The sequence below is a fragment of the Lissotriton helveticus genome, chromosome 11, assembly GCF_964261635.1.
Source record: "Lissotriton helveticus chromosome 11, aLisHel1.1, whole genome shotgun sequence".
NCBI classification, from domain to species: Eukaryota; Metazoa; Chordata; class Amphibia; order Caudata; family Salamandridae; genus Lissotriton; species Lissotriton helveticus.
The window spans coordinates 671053561-671077978 of NC_136072.1; the positions used below are offsets into that span (position 1 = coordinate 671053561).

The following is a 24418-nucleotide window of genomic DNA, read 5'->3' on the forward strand; positions in this document are numbered from 1 at the left end:
GTTTGCTACCTCTTACATTCTGTTTGCTATAGATACATGTACAAGTGCCACCATGGCCTACGTAATGTTTGTTCTTGTGCTTGAGGGCCCTCCATATATTGCAGTATTATACCTCTGTTTACTTTGTACGATTTTGTAACCTGCACACGTCACTTTTTTCTTCCTGTGATGCACCGTATGCGATCATTTGTATTTTTGTTGGCTCACGATTGTAATTATTGCTTTATTCAATGTAACGTTTGCTTTTGTATTTTGCTCACTTGTAATGTTCTGATGTACCAGTTTTGTTCCTTTTGTGAAGCGCTCTGACACCTTCGGGTAAAGTCTGCGCTATATAAAATGGCCTTGAGTAAAGTTGAGGAATCCCCACACACTTCCCCTCCTGGACTGTTTTGGTAGGGCCCGCCCCCTCCAGTGACATCATCGGGACTCCCCTGATGTCACTGGAGGGGCGGGCCCTACCGCAGCAGTCCCGGAGGGGAAAACACCATGAAGCCGACATCACGACCCTCGTGGGATGCCTCGGGAATGCCTCCATGCGCCCCAACCCCCAGAGCCGCACCTTCCACACGCGTGCTCTGTGGGGGCTTTATTTTCTTTATGTTTTTTTTTTTAAAAATGGGGACCTTGGGCGCCCGAGGCCGCCGGCACTACACCCCACACCGACCTCACAGCCCAGGAGCGCCGCATGAAGCATAGCGGACTCCAGGGGGCTTGAATTTTTTTATTTTTTTTTAAACGAGGGCCTAGCGCCCCAACACACACGCCCACAACCGTCGCACATGCCCCGGAGCCCGCATGGAGCACCGTGGGCTCCGGGGTTTACTTATTTAATTATTTTTAAATGCCGCCACAGTGGGGCACAGGACACCCCAGAACCTCGCCACATGCCCCGGAGCCCGCATTGAGCACAACGGTGCTCCTGGGGCTTCATTTTCAAAAAAGGGGCCTAGAGCCCAAGCGCAACACCACGGAGTCCCCACACCCGCCGCACATGCCTCGGAGACCGCATGGAGCACAGCGGACTCCGGGGACTTCAATTTTTAAAAAATGATGCCACACCTTAAAACTGGGGGCACAGGAGCCCCCCAACGCAGCCGCACAGACCCACCAGAGCTCTGCATGGAGCAGCTCGGGCTCCGGTGGGGCTTCAATTTAAAAACGGGGCCTAGAGCCCACACGCAGCACAAATGGGCCCGGATGCCTGACAAATCCGCCACAACAGCCCTGAACCCCGGCCTGGAGCACCTCTGGGGCTCCTGAGGTTTCATTAAAAAACGGGGCCTAGAGCCTCTGGAGCTTCTTTTTTGTAAAAAACGCGGCCTCGAGCCCCAACACCAGCCATGGTGCTCAGGAGCAACCCCCAAAAACCCGCGCAGACCCACTGGAGCTCCGCATGGAGCACAAGGGCTCCGGGGATCTCTTATTTTTTAACAAAAGGGGTCTGGAACCCCCTCAGGCCATCACAGGGCACTGGAGCCCCACACCTGTGCCAGACAACCACCCCTTACCGGCACTCCAACCCCAGGGACCAGGACCACTACGAGGCCTTGCTACAGTTTGGGCCACGGACACCATCAACACCACAGGACCAATCCCCCAGTGTGTGAGTACTTAAACAGTTTATTTATTATTGCTAAATTGTTTGGGATTTATTTTTGCACCCTCTGGGGACTCTAAAGCACTAGGCATAACATTTAAAAACTGTTGCTAGACACTGTTAAGCCTTAACATTACAACCATATTTTACAGACCCCTCTCTTGACACTAAGCAGTCTACCCACACTCGCATTAAACATTAATTAAAACAATGTAAACTTCCTCAAACCTTGCTTTAAACAGCCTTAAAAAATACACCTGTGTTTAAATTAAATACAAGCCCTGGGCGTTTTGTGCCGATTAAAAAAAACCCTCATAATTATAAATGTGTTTCACATTACCCATTATTCACATTTAAACAGCATAACACATAGCCTTCAACAGGATTTGTAACTGGGAGCACCATCCTATACAGTTCTAAATCCCTTTAAACATACAACTTTGGGCCCTTAACCCTTAAGCAAACATCACCGATCCAACACCATGTTTACCTACCTCATCCAAGTTGGCGCATGCAGCGTCGATCTGTGACAAGTTGCTCTGATCCATTATTCCCTTTAATCTTCAGGGGCTGTTGGGCCTGTACCACTGCAAATCGCCAATACGACCTTCCAGAAGTGTGGCCTCTGTATGTGCTTTGTGTTTGCGGCCAGTAATTGTGGTGGTTTTATACCTTTGAACGGTCTGGTAATTATACATGTAGCCTTTGTGGAGGTGAGCTCCTAATGGGTGATAGTGCATTGATTTTGCGGCTTCAATTCCTGACCCTTGCCCTGAGGACATACCTTTGAGGCCCTCTTACCGGCGCTTCAAATGGTCCTAAGGGTCATCCTTTTGCATTCATCTCATCTTATCACAGTATCTGTGACTAATTACATTTCAGGACTTTAAGTTGTTGGCCTGTGTGCTCATCTTGTCCTCGACCGTAATTATCCTTCACATGCTCTAGGGCGTCTCCTGCGACAGTGTAACTTATCCCCGGGACATCTGCTAATCCATCCCTTCACCTTTTTTGGTGGGTATCGTGTGCCCTTGCATCTGTGCTAAATTACATTTCAGGAGTTTAAGATGCTTCCCTTTGTGATCACCTTGCACTTTACCCTGTCTTCTGATAAGCAATATTGACAACCCATTTGCTGAAGTTTGCTGCAGCTGCCGCTGTGCTTAAGTTCGGTCCGCAGGTCCTTGGGGTCAGCCTTTTGCATACATATTATACCTATACATCTGCTAATCAGGACTCTTCACTTTTTTTTTTTAGGACTGCATGACTCGGCCTCTGTGACTATCACATTTCATGACTTTAGGAGATTCCTTGTCTGACCCTTTTGCACTCCCATCTGTGCTTAATTACTCTTCACAAACTCTTTTCTTTTTTAAGCACCACATTTAACCATTCCCCTCTGCCATCTCCCTCTGAGCTGTGTCAACAAACGGCTATGGGGCTGCCTGCCTGCGCTTTTTCACGAAGACCCATACAGTAACATCTGCTGCACCCTTTGTATTTCCAGGGACTTGAAGCCTGTCACATTTAAGGACACGCAGCTATTTCCGGACACGCACTTTTTCCTACCACACTGAGGGGCTGGGGGTCCCTGGGGGGTAGCTGTCACTTTTCCGGTCATGAATGGGGATTAAGGGTATCAGCTTTTACTACTATCAAGGATTGTGCTTTGTCAAGGGGATTGAACGTGTTAACGAACTTCCCAAGCTCCTTTACAAAAGGATCCTCAAAGAGGTTTCCCTGTGCAACAGTTCCCGCTTTCGAAGTGGACAGCTCCCCCAACTTCGGATCAATCCTAATGAGTAACGACCTGCGCCTCTCAGAAGAGATGGCGCAGTTGGCGTTCCCTATGAAGATGATGGTTCTTTGGGCCTAATTTATAAAACGTCTGGAGAAATCAGGGAACCTGAGGCCTTGGCGTCCTCCGCAATATCCATGATTTTTGCCAGAGGACCAGCGACAACCAGGAGTTTATCCTGACATGAACGCCAGGAACGATCAGGAACGATCAATGCCCTTTTTGGGGTCACGATCAAATTTGGCGAGGAAAGTGACCATCTTGGGGTCGATTTCCAGGGTGACGGCCAATTTCCCTTCCAAAGAAGACATTTTTGACTAGGGGGGTTTTGGAGGCGACTGGCCATGTAGCTGTAGGCTGCCACCATGGGGCCGGGCACCTGTACGCAGATCTAGAATGCAAAAGGTCATCCGGGTTCAACAAATCCCCTGCGCCGTGCGATCCGAGCCTTCGGAAGGATCTGACTCTCCCTGAGGTGCAGATACCGGGTGCCACGGTCTAGACCCATCACCATCCCTGTCAGAAGTTTTGGGGGAATCATCTCTATCCCCTTGGTCCAATGATGGTGGAGACAGAGGAGACGGCCCCGAAGTGCCCGGTGTCTGAGGTTCTGGGATGGGTAGGGCATCCAAGAAAGCCTTTTTGAGGCACGTAAAAGCATCTAGATCGATTCAGGGCTTGTCCGCGCACTTGCGCTTGTCCAGGTTCTTGGGAGAGGTAGTCTGCTGAGCTAAGACCTGCCCTGGAGGTAGCGGGCCGGGAGCCCACTGACGTCTTCCCTCTGTTTGAGTGGTTGCTGGCACTGCACCTGGAGTGCCGCTAATTTCTTCTCCAGGGGGGCTACCACCTGGGACACAGCCTTGAGGATGGAAGCATCCATTACCTCACAGAACTGGTCATCAATGGGGAGGTAAGTAATCTCTTCCTCTTCCAAGTAATCCCCAGACTCATCGTAGTCCATGGACTCCATAAGCACCAGGGGGCAAATAAAGTCCACCAACCAAGAGGGAATTTACAGGTAAGTACCAATCAAAAAGGTAGTCTCAAAATGCTGTGGGACTGATAAGCATCAGTAAATAATACTATAGTATCAACACTATTGGAGCACCCCCTTAAGGAATTGAGGGGTGTATAGAGCCTGGAGTGTCCCAAGGAAAACTAAATAGATCTTACCCGCGGGGTGTTGTCCCTTCAGGCGCTAGGCTCGCACTCAGGACCGTGAACAAATAACCAAACTCCTCACACGAGCGGAGCTCCGTTAATTAAGGCACCCGACTCGCAAAATTAAAAACACAATGCCTCAAGGCCAAATTCAAACTTCCCCGGAGTCAAAATCGCAGCCGGAGCGCTCGTGCCGTCAGATTTGAAGAAACTGACGTGTCTGACATGCTCCGGATGCCGGGAGGTTGAGGAGCGAAGAGAGCGCGTCCTGAGAAGAGCGGGCCCCCTGCTGGTCAGAAGACCGCACTGCGAGCCACACAGAGCCGCATAGGAGCATTGGGAGCTTCCGTGGCTGGAAACACAGACTAAAGGCAATTAAACCGAAAATAAACAAATGGAGCCGCGTAGTAATGCTAAAAGCCCTGCAGGGTCCCTAATCAAATAACTCAGTCAATACACAGTTAGACCGCGACCACGAGAGAACTGGAAAGCTTTTGCGGGGCCTAATTAAACAACAAAAACAATAAATACAAGTAAACACCGAAACACTTATCTGATGTGCTGCTGGAGCAGCGAAGAAAGAGGAGGCTAGAGAGGCTTCGCAGGACATTATACGGCGGGCTGATTCCTGATTGGGGGACTTATTGTTGTTCTCGTCCCTATGTTTCATGGGAAATTACGTTTTTTGTTTAAAGTTGGCCTTATCAAATGGCTGCTGGAGCTTGATTACTTTAATAAAAGCAAACAAAGAAAAGCCTAATCCTCGCCTCCGTGTCCTGCCATAGAATTTTTTGGCTGGATCCTGTAGGGACAGGCCACACCTATAGCCACAGTGAAGGTAAACAGGAGACTATCAAAATCACCATGTATAGAAAAAGGCAGAAGATACGGATACTGTCCCTATTGCTATTTGTTATGTATATTGAAAGTCTGGTGTAAAGAATTAGAGATAATACAAACACTGGAGAAATCACAATGACAATAGACTCTTTTGAAACAGCACTATTTGCTGACAATATCTTCTCACCCTGCCGAATCTTATAACATCCACAGGAAATCTGATACTAGAATTAGACAGATATCAGACAGTAGGTGGACTTAAAATCAACTTACTTAAATCCAAAGGTCTTACAGTATAACTAGACAGAGAAACAACAACACATATAGAGCATACCCTGCCATTTAAATAGTCTACCTCACACATACTCTAGCTTTTGCTAGCTGTTGTCGACTTAGCAAAAACAATGGGAGAGACTTTAAAGTAGAACTATACAGCCCTCTATAAATGTGTTAAAGTAACCCTATGCAACTAGCACTCTAAAGCAATATCTTTGGTAGGTTAGATTCCAGGTGTCAAGATGATAGTTCTCCCAAAAATGAGCTACCGGGTGCTCAAGTTAATTTTGTTTAAAAAATATTGTTGGGTAATTAATATTGCTGTTGAAATACCATGAAGTCCACAATATTGCAGACGAGCATTGTTTTTAGCATTGGTGTAAGTAATAACTTTTTAAATATCTTTCTTATTGTTTTTTCATGTAATGTATTTTGTGAGACTTTTTTGGTTTAATTGATTTTTATCTTTGGATTTCATTTTTTTGTATTAGATTGTTATGCTCATGTTTTAGTAGTGGCTATTAAAGTGTATACAGGAGAATGGTGGAAAGTGTGTTAAAATGTTTATTCTTAATTTTTTTTAATTTTATTTAAATGATTGTTTTAAATTAGTAATGTAAACATTTTCATTGTTACTATTTTTAAACATGTAATAAATATTGGGCCTGATTCACGAAGGTAAACTGAGACAAAAGTAAAGTAGTAAATGCCCTTTGTTGAAAAGTTAGACTGTCATCTCAGTTTACCTTTGTGAATTTAGGCCACAATTTTTAAGAAATTACATTTATTAAAATTATCAATATATATATTAATATCTTTTTATTATAATAATAAAACTGTAACATTTCTTTTTTAAATATGATTTTTGGTGGGAAGTATTGTTGGTGACATATTCATTCCAGTCATGGAATAATTACATGTGCTTCTAAAAAGTGCGACAATATAATGTTTTAAATTAGTATTATATGGATAAGAGGTAACAATACATTATTGTTTTGCTACAATTTTAAACAGTTTTGGAGGTTTTTGTGGTAACAGGATTTTAATCTTTAAATGAATTATTTTTGAAACATTTGATTGATCTTAGGTGACATTTTATTATAGCTAATAGTTACGTGTAGGAGGCTGGCCTAATATATGGTGCACATTTATTTAGATGAAGCACCTTGTACTAATTCAGACAACCCTTATAGTGATTTTAGCGGTCTTAGACAACCAGCGAAAGCTCTCTAAGTTGTAGCTGTGGAGAGCAGCCTTCTGGCTTATCCTAAAGGAGAGTTAAGAAGCTTTTTTTTTACCAGTTCTAATCATGTAGTCTAGGTTAAACAAAAAATAACCACACAGTGTATTTATAAAAGTGCGTTAATTTATTACACAACACTCACTAACACGTTGGTATATCTCCTACCCAGAGATATCAACACACATTCACCACAATAATTAAATTGCAAATAGGTAAGTGAGCAAAATTACACAGTGGTCTCCAGGTGGAGACAGAAACATATACTAAAAAAGTGGAATGCAACCAAAGTCTGGACTTGGACCAGGAGACTCAGAAAAGCTGGGTACACATGGAATCATCCAAGGTAAGTACCCAAGAACACCACGGAGGCTGTGGGCAGAGTAGAAACACAGCTGCGTACTCAATAGAAGTCAAAGGAAAACTCACGGTTGCAGTTTTGAAGGACCTTTCCCAGCGGACCCTGAAGAAACCCCATGGAATACAGAAGGTTGGAGGGTCACCCCAACTGTGGATACCCCAGAAATCAGGATACAGGGAAGCTGGGTGCATAGGTGCAAAATGACGTCGGAAATTGCTGTAGACCACAAAGTAGGACTTCAGTAAAGATGTCGCTGAAGAAGACTGAAAGAGTCTGGTGGAATCCAAGGATGGATTCTTGAAGAGAAAAACCTGCAAGCAGAGGGGACAGAGCCTATGCCACTCAGAGGTGACCAGGAGGCACGGAAGAGCAATGCCCACTGATGTGGGATGATGCAGGAGTGATGACGGTGACCTCGTGGTTGCAGCTATGAGAACTAAGCAATGTTAAAAAAGACCAGGAGCCGTGCACGAGCTGTTGCATGTTTGAAGTCGAAAACCAGGGGGTCGGTGTCCGGCAGGGGCACCAACAAGCCTTGGCAGATGCAACAGGGGTGGAAAGCACAAAAGAAGCAATTTCGGACCAGCAATGTCCAAAGGACTCACCACAAGAAAGGAAGTCAGAGCAGTCCTCAAGCAAGCAGGGGACTAGGCTGAGGCAGGAGAAGACCCTCAGGAGGACCCACATGCCAAAGGCATAGGAGTCGTAAGAGAACCTTGAGTAGCTCACCAAAGATGAAGTCTCACAGTGCAGAGGATGCGGTGAGGATGCTGATCTTGGCAAGAAGAGCTGTTGGAGGCTGGAGCTTCCCGTAGCTTGGAGATCTCTGGAGAGCAGAGCCATCCTTGGTAATGGCAAGCTGATAAAGTGAACAGGGGTTTGGTCCCAGCAGTTCCGATGAGGGATACTGGCCTGAAAATTGCAAAAAGGACAGATCAGGCGTCGAGGCAGTTGCAGAGCAACCACCTGTGCTGCTGAGCCTTTTGAAGTCCGTGACATGTCAGGAGCACCAGACCGGTCAGCTTTGCTGTGGTGCATATTGATGCAGGGGAGTGACTCCTTCGCTCTAAGGGAGAATACATTCAGGTGTTTTTGATGCCCACAGGTCTGTTGAAGATCCTGGAAGAAGCAAAGACACAGACAACAAAGAAGACTTGCAGAACAGCGAGACCTTGAGAAGCAGGAGTCTTCCTTGATGCAGTCTCGGTTCCAGATGAAGTCCAGCAAAGTCCAAGCGTCCAGACGGTCAAAGAGGGACATGGTTTTAGGCTTGAATCTTGTCCCACGATGAATCTGAGGAACCACTCGCAGGTAAGCCCCTTTTTTTAATAAAAAAACAGGGGTTAGGATGACTCAGTGGTCCCTCCCAGAGGAGGGGCTGGACAGAGGGTTGGATACTCTCATGTCCTTTGTCCAGTTCTGTACCAGAGCGGGAGCTAAGGGCTCCCAGAACTGGTTCCTACTGGAGTATGCAAGGAGGGCACCAAATGTGCCCTCCAAAGCAGTCTGATAGCACTGGCAAGCACCCCCACCTCTGCCCAATAAACTAAGTCCTGTCTGGGAAGTGGTCACACCTCCCTGTGACAGGAAACCTAGTGTTCTACCTTCCCCTGCTCAAGCTCAACTCAGCAACAGGAGGGCAAAATCGTGTCTGGGGTCGGCAGCAGCACTAGCTTGCTGGCAGACACTGGAAGGCTAATGCCGGGAGTAAGGAGACTTCCTGGAGGACCAAAAATTCAATTTAAAGAGGGTCAAGGGATATATTTAACGACCCGTCATCTCACTTCCCTACATTATAATCTCATCATACTGAACAGAAATGACCGGTCCTCTATGTGTGTTGCTGTACTAGTAACTAAGAAAACAACAGGACTCACTCTGGCTAGAGTTTCTGTTTCACATCCATATCCGCACCATCATCAGATGGCTTGGGCGGTTTTCTGGATGGATTAACAAATCCCACATGATGAGATTCCGCCAGAAGTGTGGGCTGATGGGAATATCTCAGCCAGGTGTAACTCACTCACTTTTTGCATGAGTTCTGTTGTTTTCTTTGTTACTAGTACAGCAACACACATAGAGGACCGGTCATTTCTGTTCAGTATGATGAGACTTCCTGGAGGAGCCACTCTAGTGCATGGAATCATTACTCCAACACAGTTACAGTTACAGGTAATGGGGTATGAGTCCACCATGTTTGATACCAAATATGCCCAGGTTTGTCACAGCCACTATATAGTTAGCCATCGCGTATTGATGGGTGGCCACTATATGTATCAAAATAGCTGACCGCACTTTTGAGAAAGGCTGGAGAATCAATTCCAGAGTTGGTAGGAGTGCCCTGCTCATGCAGGGGCGCACATACACTTATAACCCAGCACCCTGCCTTCAGTATTGAAAGGCCTGCCTTAGAGGTAACTTGAAGGTTTTAAGTGTAGTGACCTCAGGTATAATACTACGTATATCTCGCAATTTCTCATGTAACTCCCTGTTTGCTACCTCTTACATTCTGTTTGCTATAGATACATGTACAAGTGCCACCATGGCCTACGTAATGTTTGTTCTTGTGCTTGAGGGCCCTCCATATATTGCAGTATTATACCTCTGTTTACTTTGTACGCTTTTGTAACCTGCACACGTCACTTTTTTCCTCCTGTGATGCACCGTATGCGATCATTTGTATTTTTGTTGGCTCACGATTGTAATTATTGCTTTATTCAATGTAACGTTTGCTTTTGTATTTTGCCCACTTGTAATGTTCTGATGTACCAGTTTTGTTCCTTTTGTGAAGCGCTCTGACACCTTTGGGTAAAGTCTGCGCTATATAAAATGGCCTTGAGTAAAGTTGAGGAATCCCCACACACTTCCCCTCCGGGACTGTTTTGGTAGGGCCCGCCCCCTCCAGTGACATCATCGGGACTCCCCTGATGTCACTGGAGGGGCGGGCCTTACCGCAGCAGTCCCGGAGGGGAAAACACCATGAAGCCGCCATCACGACCCTCGTGGGATGCCTCGGGAATGCCTCCATGCGCCCCAACCCCCAGAGCCGCACCTTCCACACGCGTGCTCTGTGGGGGCTTCATTTTCTTTATGTTTTTTTTTTTTTAAATGGGGACCTTGGGCGCTCGAGGCCGCCAGCACTACACCCCACACCGACCTCACAGCCCAGGAGCGCCGCATGAAGCATAGCGGACTCCAGGGGGCTTGAATTTATTATTTTTTTTAAACGAGGGCCTAGCGCCCCGACACACACGCCCACACCCGTCGCACATGCCCCGGAGCCCGCATGGAGCACAGTGGGCTCCGGGGTTTACTTATTTATTTATTTTTAAATGCCGCAACAGTGGGGCACAGGACCCCCAGAACCTCGCCACATGCCCCGGAGCCCGCATTGAGCACAACGGTGCTCCTGGGGCTTCATTTTCAAAAAAGGGGCCTAGAGCCCAAGCGCACCACCACGGAGTCCCCACACCCGCCGCACATGCCTCGGAGACCGCATGGAGCACAGCGGACTCCGGGGAATTCAATTTTTTTAAAATGATGCCACATCTTAAAACTGGGGGCACAGGAGCCCCCCAACGCAGCCGCACAGACCCACCGGAGCTCCGCATGGAGCAGCTCGGGCTCCGGTGGCGCTACAATTTAAAAACGGGGCCTAGAGCCCACACGCAGCACAAATGGGCCCAGATGCCTGACAAATCCACCACAACAGCCCGGAACCCCGGCCTTGAGCACCTCTGGGGCTCCCGAGGTTTCATTAAAAAACGGGCCCTAGAGCCTCTGGAGCTTCTTTTTTGAAAAAACGCGGCCTCGAGCCCCAACACCAGCCATGGTGCTCAGGAGCAACCCCCAAAAACCCGCGCAGACCCACCGGAGCTTCGCATGGAGCACAAGGGCTCCGGGGATCTCTTATTTTTTAACAAAAGGGGTCTGGAACCCCCTCAGGCCATCACAGGGCACCGGAGCCCCACACCTGTGCCAGACAACCACCCCTTACCGGCACTCCAACCCCAGGGACCAGGACCACTACGAGGCCTTGCTACAGTTTGGGCCACGGACACCATCAACACCACAGGACCAACCCCCCAGTGTGTGAGTACTTAAAAAGTTTATTTATTATTGCTAAATTGTTTGGGATTTATTTTTGCACCCTCTGGGGACTCTAAAGCACTAGGCATAACATTTAAAAACTGTTGCTACACACTGTTAAGCCTTAACATTACAACCATATTTTACAGACCCCTCTCTTGACACTAAGCAGTCTACCCACACTCGCATTAAACATTAATTAAAACAATGTAAACTTCCTCAAACCTTGCTTTAAACAGCCCTAAAAAATACACCTGTGTTTATATTAAATACAAGCCCTGGGCGTTTTGTGCCGATTAAAAAAAAAACTCATAATTATAAATGTGTTTCACATTACCCATTATTCACATTTAAACAGCATAACACATAGCCTTCAACAGGATTTGTAACTGGGAGCACCATCCTATACAGTTCTAAATCCCTTTAAACATACAACGTTGGGCCCTTAACCCTTAAGCAAACATCACCGATCCAACACCATGTTTACCTACCTCATCCAAGTTGGCGCATGCAGCGTCGATCTGTGACAAGTTGCTCTGATCCATTATTCCCTTTAATCTTCAGGGGCTGTTGGGCCTGTACCACTGCAAATCGCCAATACGACCTTCCAGAAGTGTGGCCTCTGTATGTGCTTTGTGTTTGAGGCCTGTATTTGTGGTGGTTTTATACCTTTGAACGGTCTGTTAATTATACATGTAGCCTTTGTGGAGGTGAGCTCCTAATGGGTGATAGTGCATTGATTTTGCAGCTTCAATTCCTGACCCTTGCCCTGAGGACATACCTTTGAGGCCCTCTTACCGGCGCGTCAAATGGTCCTAAGGGTCATCCTTTTGCATTCATCTCATCTTATCACGGTATCTGTGACTAATTACATTTCAGGACTTTAAGTTGTTGGCCTGTGTGCTCATCTTGTCCTCGACCGTAATTATCTTTCACATGCTCTAGGGCGTCTCCTGCGACAGTGTAACTTATCCCCGGGACATCTGCTAATCCATCCCTTCACCTTTTTTGGTGGGTATCGTGTGCCCTTGCATCTGTGCTAAATTACATTTAAGGAGTTTAAGATGCTTCCCTTTGTGATCACCTTGCACTTTACCCTGTCTTCTGATAAGCAATATTGACAACCCATTTGCTGAAGTTTGCTGCAGCTGCCGCTGTGCTTAAGTTCGGTCCGCAGGTCCTTGGGGTCAGCCTTTTGCATACATATTATACCTATACATCTGCTAATCAGGACTCTTCACTTTTTTTTTAGGACTGCATGACTCGGCCTCTGTGACTATCACATTTCATGACTTTAGGAGATTCCTTGTCTGACCCTTTTGCACTCCCATCTGTGCTTAATTACTCTTCACAAACTCTTTTATTTTTTAAGCGCCACATTTAACCATCCCCCTCTGCCATCTCCCTCTGAGCTGTGTCAACAAACGTCTATGGGGCTGCCTGCCCGCGCTTTTTCACGAAGACCCATACAGTAACATCTGCTGCACCCTTTGTATTTCCAGGGACTTGAAGCCTGTCACATTTAAGGACACGCAGCTTTTTCCGGACACGCACTTTTTCCTGCCACACTGAGGGGCTGGGGGTCCCTGGGGGGTAGCTGTCACTTTTCAGGTCATGAATGGGGATTAAGGGTATCAGCTTTTACTACTATCAAGGATTGTGCTTTGTCAAGGGGATTGAACGTGTTAACGAACTTCCCAAGCTCCTTTACAAAAGGATCCTCAAAGAGGTTTCCCTGTGCCACAGTTCCCGCTTTCGAAGTGGACAGCTCCCCCAACTTCGGATCAATCCTAATGAGTAACGACCTGCGCCTCTCAGAAGAGATGGCGCAGTTGGCGTTCCCTATGAAGATGATGGTTCTTTGGGCCTAATTTATAAAACGTCTAGAGAAATCAGGGAACCTGAGGCCTTGGCGTCCACCGCAATATCCATGATTTTTGCCAGAGGACCAGCGACAACCAGGAGTTTATGCTGACATGAACGCCAGGAACGATCAGGAACGATCAATGCCCTTTTTGGGGTCACGATCAAATTTGGCGAGGAAAGTGACCATCTTGGGGTCGATTTCCAGGATGACGGCCAATTTCCCTTCCAAAGAAGACATTTTTGTCTAGGGGGGTTTTTGAGGCGACTGGCCATGTAGCTGTAGGCTGCCACCATGGGGCCGGGCACCTGTACGCAGATCTAGAATGCAAAAGGTCATCCGGGTTCAACAAATCCCCTGCGCCATAAGATCCGAGCCTTCGGAAGGATCTGACTCTCCCTGAGGTGCAGATACCGGGTGCCACGGTCTAGACCCATCACCATCCCTGTCAGAAGTTTTGGGGGAATCATCTCCATCCCCTTGGTCCAATGATGGTGGAGACAGAGGAGACGGCCCCGAAGGGCCCGGTGTCTGAGGTTCTGGGATGGGTAGGGCATCCAAGAAAGCCTTTTTGAGGCGCGTAAAAGCATCTAGATCGATTCAGGGCTTGTCCGCGCACTTGCGCTTGTCCAGGTTCTTGGGAGAGGTAGTCTGCTGAGCTAAGACCTGCCCTGGAGGTAGCGGGCCGGGAGCCCACTGACGTCTTCCCTTTGTTTGAGTGGTTGCTGGCACTGCACCTGGAGTGCCGCTAATTTCTTCTCCAGGGGGGCTACCACCTGGGACACAGCCTTGAGGATGGAAGCATCCATTACCTCACAGAACTGGTCATCAATGGGGAGTTAAGTAATCTCTTCCTCTTCCAGGTAATCCCCAGACTCATCGTAGTCCATGGACTCCATAATCACCAGGGGGCAAATAAAGTCCACCAACCAAGAGGGAATTTACAGGTAAGTACCAATTAAAAAGGTAGTCTCAAAATGCTGTGGGACTGATAAGCATCAGTAAATAATACTATAGTATCAACACTATTGGAGCACCCCCTTAAGGAATTGAGGGGTGTATAGAGCCTGGAGTGTCCCAAGGAAAACTAAATAGATCTTACCCGCGGGGTGTTGTCCCTTCAGGCGCTAGGCTCGCACTCAGGACCGTGAACAAATAACCAAACTCCTCACACGAGCGGAGCTCCGTTAATTAAGGCACCCGACTCACAAAATTAAAAACACAATGCCTCAAGGCCAAATTCAAACTTCCCCGGAGTCAAAAACGCAGCCGGAGCGCTCGTGCCGTCAGATTTGAAGAAACTGACGTGTCTGACATGCTCCGGATGCCGGGAGGTTGAGGAGCGAAGAGAGCGCGTCCTGAGAAGAGCGGGCCCCCTGTTGGTCAGAAGACCGCACGGCGAGCCACACTGAGCCGCATAGGAGCATTGGGAGCTTCCGCGGCTGGAAACACAGACTAAAGGCAATTAAACAGAAAATAAACAAATGGAGCCGCGTAGGAGTGCTAAAAGCCCTGCAGGGTCCCTAATCAAATAACTCAGTCAATACACAGTTAGACCGCGACAACGAGAGAACTGGAAAGCTTTTGCGGGGCCTAATTAAACAACAAAAACAATAAATACAAGTAAACACCGAAACACTTATCTGATGTGCTGCTGGAGCAGCGAAGAAAGAGGAGGCTAGAGAGGCTTCGCAGGACATTATACGACGGGCTGATTCCTGATTGGCGGACTTATTGTTGTTCTCGTCCCTATGTTTCATGGGAAATTACGATTTTGTTTATAGTTGGCCTTATCAAATGGCTGCTGGAGCTTGATTACTTTAATAAAAGCAAACAAAGAAAAGCCTAATCCTCGCCTCCGTGTCCTGCCATAGTATTTTTTGGCTGGATCCTGTAGGGACAGGCCACATCTATAGCCACAGTGAAGGTAAACAGGAGACTATCAAAATCACCATGTATAGAAAAAGGCAGAAGATACGGATACTGTCCCTATTGCTATTTGTTATGTATATTGAAAGTCTGGTGTAAAGAATTAGAGATAATACAAACACTGGAGAAATCACAATGACAATAGACTCTTTTGAAACAGCACTATTTGCTGACAATATCTTCTCACCCTGCCGAATCTTATAACATCCACAGGAAATCTGATACGAGAATTAGACAGATATCAGACAGTAGTTGGACTTAAAATCAAATTACTTAAATCCAAAGGTCTTAGAGTATAACTAGACAGAGAAACAACAACACATATAGAGCATACCCTGCCATTTAAATAGTCTACCTCACACATACACTAGCTTTTGCTAGCTGTTGTCGACTTAGCAAAAACAATGGGAGAGACTTTAAAGTAGAACTATACAGCCCTCTATAAATGTGTTAAAGTAACCCTATGCAACTAGCACTCTAAAGCAATATCTTTGGTAGGTTACATTCCAGGTGTCAAGATGATAGTTCTCCCAAAAATGAGCTACCGGGTGCTCAAGTTAATTTTGTTTAAAAAACTATTGTTGGGTAATTAATATTGCTGTTGAAATACCATGAAGTCCACAATATCGCAGACGAGCATTGTTTTTAGCATTGGTGTAAGTAATAACTTTTTAAATATCTTTCTTATTGTTTTTTCATGTAATGTATTTTGTGAGACTTTTTTGGTTTAATTGATTTTTATCTTTGGATTTCATTTTTTTGTATTAGATTGTTATGCTCATGTTTTAGTAGTGGCTATTAAAGTGTATACAGGAGAATGGTGGAAAGTGTGTTAAAATGTTTATTCTTAATTTTTTTTAATTATATTTAAATGATTGTTTTAAATTAGTAATGTAAACATTTTCATTGTTACTATTTTTAAACATGTAATAAATATTGGGCCTGATTCACGAAGGTAAACTGAGACAAAAGTAAAGTAGTAAATGCCCTTTGTTGAAAAGTTAGACGGTCATCTCAGTTTACCTTTGTGAATGTAGCCCACAATTTTTAAGAAATTACATTTATTAAAATTATCAATATATATATTAATTTCTTTTTATTATAATAATAAAACTGTAACATTTCTTTTTTAAATATGATTTTTGGTGGGAAGTATTGTTGGTGACATATTCATTCCAGTCATGGAATAATTACATGTGCTTCTAAAAAGTGCGACAATATAATGTTTTAAATTATTATTATATGGATAAGAGGTAACAATAAATTATTGTTTTGCTACAATTTTAAACTGTTTTGGAGGTTTTTGTGGTAACAGGATTTTAATCTTTAAATGCATTATTTTTGAAACATTTGATTGATCTTAGGTGACATTTTATTATAGCTAATAGTTACGTGTAGGAGGCTGGCCTAATATATGGTGCACATTTATTTAGATGAAGCACCTTGTACTAATTGAGACAACCCTTATAGTGATTTTAGCGGTCTTAGACAACCAGAGAAAGCTCTCTAAGTTGTAGCTGTGGAGAGCAGCCTTCTGGCTTATCTTAAAGGAGAGTTAAGCAGCTTTTTTTACCAGTTCTAATCATGTAGTCTAGGTTAAACAAAAAATAACCACACAGTGTATTTATAAAAGTGCGTCTATTTATTACACAACACTCACTAACACATTGGTATATCTCCTACCCAGAGATATCAACACACATTCACCACAATAATTAAATTGCAAATAGGTAAGTGAGCACAATTACACAGTGGTCTCCAGGTGGAGACAGAAACATATACTAAAAAAGTGGAATGCAACCAAAGTCTGGACTTGGACCAGGAGACTCAGAAAAGCTGGGTACACATGGAATCATCCAAGGTAAGTACCCAAGAACACCACAGAGGCTGTGGGCAGAGTAGAAACACAGCTGCGTACTCAATAGAAGTCAAAGGAAAAATCACGGTTGCAGTTTTGAAGGACCTTTCCCAGCGGACCCTGAAGAAACCCCATGGAATACAGAAGGTTGGAGGGTCACCCCAACTGTGGATACCCCAGGAATCAGGATACAGGGAAGCTGGGTGCATAGGTGCAAAATGACGTCGGAAATTGCTGTAGACCACAAAGTAGGACTTCAGTAAAGATGTCGCTGAAGAAGACTGAAAGAGTCTGGTGGAATCCAAGGGTGGATTCTTGAAGAGAAAAACCTGCAAGCAGAGGGGACAGAGCATATGCCACTCAGAGGTGACCAGGAGGCACGGAAGAGCAATGCCCACTGATGTGGGATGATGCAGGAGTGATGACGATGACCTCGCGGTTGCAGCTATGAGAACTAAGCAATGTTAAAAAAGACCAGGAGCCGTGCACGAGCTGTTGCATGTTTGAAGTCGAAAACCAAGGGGTCGGTGTCCGGCAGGGGCACCAACAAGCCTTGGCAGATGCAACAGGGGTGGAAAGCACAAAAGAAGCAATTTCGGACCAGCAATATCCAAAGGACTCACCACAAGAAAGGAAGTCAGAGCAGTCCTCAAGCAAGCAGGGGACTAGGCTGAGGCAGGAGAAGACCCTCAGGAGGACCCACATGCCAAAGGCATAGGAGTCGTAAGAGAACCTTGAGTAGCTCACCAAAGATGAAGGCTCACAGTGCAGAGGATGCGGTGAGGATGCTGATCTTGGCAAGAAGAGATGTTGGAGGCTGGAGCTTCCTGTAGCTTGGAGATCTCTGGAGAGCAGAACCAGCCTTGGTAATGGCAAGCTGATGAAGTGAACAGGGGTTTGGTCCCAGCAGTTCCGATGAGGGATACTGGCCTGAAAATTGCAAAAAGGACAGATCAGGCGTCGAGGCAGTTGCAGAGCAACCACCCGTGCTGCTGAGCCTTTTGAAGTCCGTGACATGTCAGGAGCACCAGACCGGTCAGCTTTGCTGTGGTGCATATTGATGCAGGGGAGTGACTCCTTCACTCTAAGGGAGAATACATTCAGGTGTTTTTGATGCCCACAGGTCTGTTGAATATCCTGGAAGAAGCAAAGACACAGACAACAAAGAAGACTTGCAGAACAGCGAGACCAGGAGAAGCAGGAGTATTCCTTGATGCAGTCTCGGTTCCAGATGAAGTCCAGCAAAGTCCAAGCGTCCAGACGGTCAAAGAGGGACATGGCTTTAGGCTTGAACCTTGTCCCACGATGAATCTGAGGAACCACTCGCAGGTAAGCCCTTTTTTTAAGTAAAAAAAACAGGGGTTAGGATGACTCAGTGGTCCCTCCCAGAGGAGGGGCTGGACAGAGGGTTGGATACTCTCATGTCCTTTGTCCAGTTCTGTACCAGAGCGGGAGCTAAGGGCTCCCAGAACTGGTTCCTACTGGAGTATGCAAGGAGGGCACCAAATGTGCCCTCCAAAGCAGTCTGATAGCACTGGCAAGCACCCCAACCTCTGCCCAATAAACTAATTCCTGTCTGGGAAGTGGTCACACCTCCCTGTGACAGGAAACCTAGTGTTCTACCTTCCCCTGCTCAAGCTCAACTCAGCAACAGGAGGGCAAAATCGTGTCTGGGGTCGGCAGCAGCACTAGCTTGCTGGCAGACACTGGAAGGCTAATGCCGAGAGTAAGGAGACTTCCTGGAGGACCAAAAATTCAATTTAAAGAGGGTCAAGGGATATATTTAACGACCTGTCATCTCACTTCCCTACATTATAATCTCATCATACTGAACAGAAATGACCGGTCCTCTATGTGTGTTGCTGTACTAGTAACTAAGAAAACAACAGGACTCACTCTGGCTAGAGTTTCTGTTTCACATCCATATCCGCACCATCATCAGATGGCTTGGGCGGTTTTCTGGATGGATTAACAAATCCCACATGATGAGATTCCGCCAGAAGTGTGGGCTGATGGGAATATCTCAGCCAGGTGTAACTCACTCACTTTTTGCATGAGGTCTGTTGTTTTCTTAGTTACTAGTACAGCAACACACATAGAGGACCGGTCATTTCTGTTCAGTATGATGAGACTTCCTGGAGGAGCCACCCTAGTGCATGGAATCATTACTCCAACACAGTTACAGTTACAGGTAATGGGGTATGAGTCCACCATGTTTGATACCAAATATGCCCAGGTTTGTCACAGCCACTATATAGTTAGCCATTGCGTATTGATGGGTGGCCACTATATGTATCAAAATAGCTGACCGCACTTTTGAGAAAGGCTGGAGAATCAATTCCAGAGTTGGTAGGAGTGCCCTGCTCATGCAGGGGTGCACATACACTTATAACCCAGCACCCTGCCTTCAGTATTGAAAGGCCTGCCTTAGAGGTAACTTGAAGGTTTTAAGTGTAGTGACCTCAGGTATAATACTACGTATATCTCGCAATGGTGCTAGCACCAGCTTACACAGGCTGCAATGGCAGGCCTGTAGTCACAGTTTGAGTGGTCTCTCATTGGTGGCATACCACATGCTGCAGCCCATGAGAGACCCCTGGTGTACGAATGCCCTGTTTAACTCAATACCATATACTAGGGACTTATAGGGGTACACTAGTAGCCAATTGTGGAGCTACAGAAGTACTGACTATCTCAGATTTAGGGAGCAAGCACTGTGAGTGGGATCCTGATTACCAGGATCCCAGTCAGACTAGACAAAAAAACATACTGGCACCAGCAAGAAGTGGGGTTAACCATGAGAGCAGATCCGATTTTTGTGTATTACTGATTACAAATTTTTGTTTTAAATTGTTAACAAATCAATACAAGGTTTTAAAAATTAAAATTGAATTCCAAAATAAAGCAATTATTATTATTTTGTAAAGGTGTTTATTGCATATGGATAGTTGGTTCTTTTTTTAATTATTTATGGGAATTTGTTTTGCAAATTATTATTCTTGCAGTATTTTTGTACATTATGTTTTGCATATAGTATTTTTTTGAAACATTTATTTACTTGTTTATGGAATTCTAAGTATTTTTCTTACAGTATTTTTGTGTGTTCCAATTTGCATATGGTATTGTTTTCAAACATGTATATATTAGTTATGAAATATTAATTATACTGTAAATTATGGAATGTTAATACAGTGAGCCTCATTTACAAGTGTACCATATTTACAAGTAAATTTACACTTTAAAGTAAGTTTACTACTTTCAGTATTCACAAATATCAATGGCAAAATTGTGAGCCAAAAATCTCCACCCCCAGAGAAAAGAAATACCTCTTGTGCTTGTGGGTGAAGTCACTCCCTATGCTCCTTTTGGATTCCCCATATACCTCTTAAACCGGTCTAATCCCATCCCGAATAGGAGTAAATCTGACACTTTTCCCACCCACTCCCCTGTGTCCCTACCACATTTACTACTAAACTCTGTATAGAGTCTCCACAGTTGGGTCGGAGAACTCTGCACACATAAGTATAGGTGAAAGTAAAATAAGGTAGTATGTTTTGTAGAACTATAAAACTTACTACAATGTACAATCTGTGAATAAGGTCCTTTGTTTATACTCCTTTTATTTTGTTTACTTCTTTAGTGGTTAGGTTTGGAGTTGGAATCATATTTCTGAACTTTTACTTAGAGTTTAGTAGACTGGTTACTTTATAACAAACAGGGCAGGTATCCTGTTCACCTTATTACAAGGGCCATACAATATAATATAATGCACTTGTATTAGGATGCACAGGATATCCACCATGTTGTGATGGACTATCACTTCTACCAAATTCTAAATGAGGCCCTAAGTTTGAAGCTTAAGTAGTACATTTACCCCTCCCTCTGAAGAGTCCAAAATATTCCCCAATGTGGCTATGTTTGCATTGGGAATAGTGAATCCGACACCCCTAAAAATCCACATTTTTCAACAATCTGGCTACTTTTGGATTAGGAATAGTGATACAACCTCCCACCGGAGTACATTTTTTTTCCCCTAAGTGGCTAAGTTCAGAGTGGGAATAGTACATGTGGCCCAACCAGAGTTCAACCATTTCCCCAACATGGTTACATTCTGAATGAGAATAGTTAGTGGTATCCTCACAAAGTCAAACACTTTTATCCCCGCAAAGTCACACACTATTAACATTTTGATTAAACAAATGATGTTCTTTTACATATGTTTTTTGCTGATTATGTAGGCCACATTTTTTAAGATTTTTGTATTTATACACTATGTTTAGTTTAGAAGATAAATTGCTATAGGATTTACTTTGATCTTCATCGTTATATATTCTGGCGGCGTTGGAATCCATCAGGGTGGGAAGTGTCAGAGTTTACTCCTCGGTTGTAGCCCCCACTTAGATGCCACCAAATTTTTGATATAATTATAGAACTCTTTGGATGGGAAACAGCTTACGAGCAGAGATTTATAGGACCTCTCAGCTCTTGGATTTTTTTGACTCCACCATCATCTAGTGCCCTGAAGAAGTCCTGTACCAGGACGAAACGCGTCAGCTGTATTGTGTGTTGAGTCATTAGAACTGGACTCTGTTTTTATCCACGCAAAATGAAACTGGAATAAAAAGAAAAACTGAAGCACTTTTCTTTCTGGATATGGACTTTATAATTGTCCCTATTGTTCAAATGTTGTTGTGTGGTGCACCTGAGCTGTTCTAAAATGTTAGGTTCCTGAGGGAACAAGCACTGTGACGGTGGGTGCTATTCAGTGTGCACACAAACCCCTGTAAGTATAAGGGACAATACAGATGGAGTGATATTACGTTAGGTGCTGGCAGTTGGAAGGTCCCACTGTTAGGTCTTTTTGTTTAACTATATGTGTAGTATTTAAATGAAAAACATTTTTTTGACTTTACCAAAATTTGGAATATATAATTAGATATAAAACTGTTGCATACAGTCAAACTTTTTTTATCATTATAATAGTAAAATGTTTTAACTTCTTTATAATACATTTTGAACATATTTTTATAGTTAGTATTTCTAATACACATATATATACTTAAATATTGTAAATACATTATACTATATTTATTTATCAGCATATTTACATATACTAACATTTACAAAATTGTTTGACATATTTTTCACCTCAATTTGGACAAGTTACTTACCTTCGGTAACACCTTATCTGGTAGAGACATGATCTAGCCACAGATTCTTTACCTTTGAACTTCCAGGCGTCAAGCTGGACCAGGAAGATTTTTAATAGCAGACCCCCTGTAGGTGATAGGTGATGTTGGTTGACTCTGCGTGATGTCATAGGCGTCAGGTTTGTCGTCGTCGTGATGTCTGCTTCGTCTATATAGGCACCTCCCTGGCATGCTGACGTCAGCACTTTTCGCGACTTTCCATGCCAGAAGCGTTGAGGTACTGGGTTTTTAAGAACCGGCACAGAACCGGTAACCCAGCGGTGTCAGGGAATACACACCCAGAGACCTCGGGTTCTTCCTGATCCAGACCACAGAAACTCAGAGTCTTCTAGGTGAAGTCAAAGATTAGTTTATTGGCTGCAACCAAGGTAACAAGTGTCCTAGAAGTACAACACGGGGAAGTATATTCTCAGGAGACTGCTCGCTTTTACAAAGTCAGGCTTCTCTTCTTATACACAATTTTAGGCTTCAGGCAAAACATTCTTGGTCGTAAAGTAAATCGTTAACATATTTCTAATACAAAGAAAAAGCAGAGTCATGATGACATGTCCATATTTCACTTTGTGCTGCCTACAACAAATCATTTGGCAAGGCCCAACATTTCATCAGATATCACTGGACCCCTAATAAAAACGGGCACCTCCCCACCATAAAACAAGTGAAGCAAAAAGAGTGGAGATAGATGTGAGCGAGATATGGCAGGTGTGCGCGCTGAAATGGTTTTATGGTTTGTTGAGCCAAGATGCTATCTTGCTCGGCCACTGGGAGGGGAACTGACTTAACGAGTTCGGCCTGGGGCAATGGTTCCAACTTGCACAGGTCATGGAAAAGTCGATTAAGGAGTATGTGTCCTTGTGGGATTGAATTCAACTGGATTAAGGGTTATGTAAAGGGCAACACATAAATGGAGGCCAAGGGTTCAGAATGTAAATGACTATTTCGAGGTGAAATCGTCACTCGAATATGCTGAAAATATATGTACATGATGTACTCGTCATTCTCGGTCTTTTGATACCAAATTCGTCATGTTTCAACGAAGTTTTAATTCTCGAGTCCAGAATAATTACACGAATCCAGATTTTCAGAACCACAATCCCTCCTTTTGCCCTTACACAGGCAATTAATCTATCCTCATGTTAGTCTGAGTCCAGGTCTATATTCCTAAAGTCATTGAGATGTTGCTGTAACATCATTCTAGTACTTAGTTCATCTTTTGACACAGGCTTCCTTACACATGATGTAACACAGAGGCCACATATTGCAGGAGCACACTGTATGCACAGACAGAACAGGAAAAGAATGGCTAAGACCATCCCAATGACCATTAGAATTTTCCATCCCCAGGCGGATATCAGTTCCCAGAACCACCCCATTAACGACCAATCTCCTTTATCCACATGAATAGATTCGGAAATCTTATTTAGTTTGGAAATGGCCTGGTACACTGTTGGAGCGTTATCTGGGATGAAAATGCAACAACTAGATTGGATCAATTTGCATACTCCACCTCGGTCTGCAAGTATAACATCCAAAGCGACCCGGTTCTGAAGGGTCATAAGTCGATCCGACTGGAGCTCAGCGGTCAAGTTACTAAGGGCACCAGCAGTTTCAGTCACGGTGGACTCAACTACCCTTGTTAATTTCCTTATGTTTCTGCTGTTAGCCATGGATCCCCAGAACGGCAGAAAACCCTTTGCAAAGTCCCCACATTCTTGACCTGCAGTGTCTTCTTTACTCAAGACACCTCTAACTACCCTTGTCCGGTGGTAATCCGCCGCTGCTGTGTAGGTGGGAGGTAACAGGAATGAAACAAAACATGAGCCCGAGAAGTCAGGGGGCAACCATGTATAGGCTCTATCATGGCAGATGAAATAAGTACCCTTAGCGGCTAAAAACGCCGGGGAAGTCTGAGATCCAAAAACATACGTTTCTGTACAGATACTCTTCCCTAGCTGAGCTCTGGGATTCTTGCCAATACCTTGTAGACACAGGTGACCCTGATGGGGTACGATCCAGATAGGGGACGATCTTTTGGCTTGCTGTTTCTCACTTAAAGTAGTGCCATATCCGGTCACGTTCCAACCTACATATGCAAGTATCTCATCATCCTGAGTATCTTCATAAGAAGTTACTTCCTTGATCATGTCAACTATACCTTTGACTAGGGCGCTAGTCTTGAGGTTGTCTTTTAC

General features: G+C 44.7%; 1 protein-coding gene across 1 annotated transcript in view; it reads right to left on the reverse strand.

Annotated features, from left to right (window-relative positions):
* LOC144791758 (zinc metalloproteinase-disintegrin-like VLAIP-B) overlaps nucleotides 1-24418 on the reverse strand; it is a 4238988-nt gene that overhangs the window by 3596293 nt on the left and 618277 nt on the right. The gene's annotated exons all lie outside the window — the stretch shown is intronic.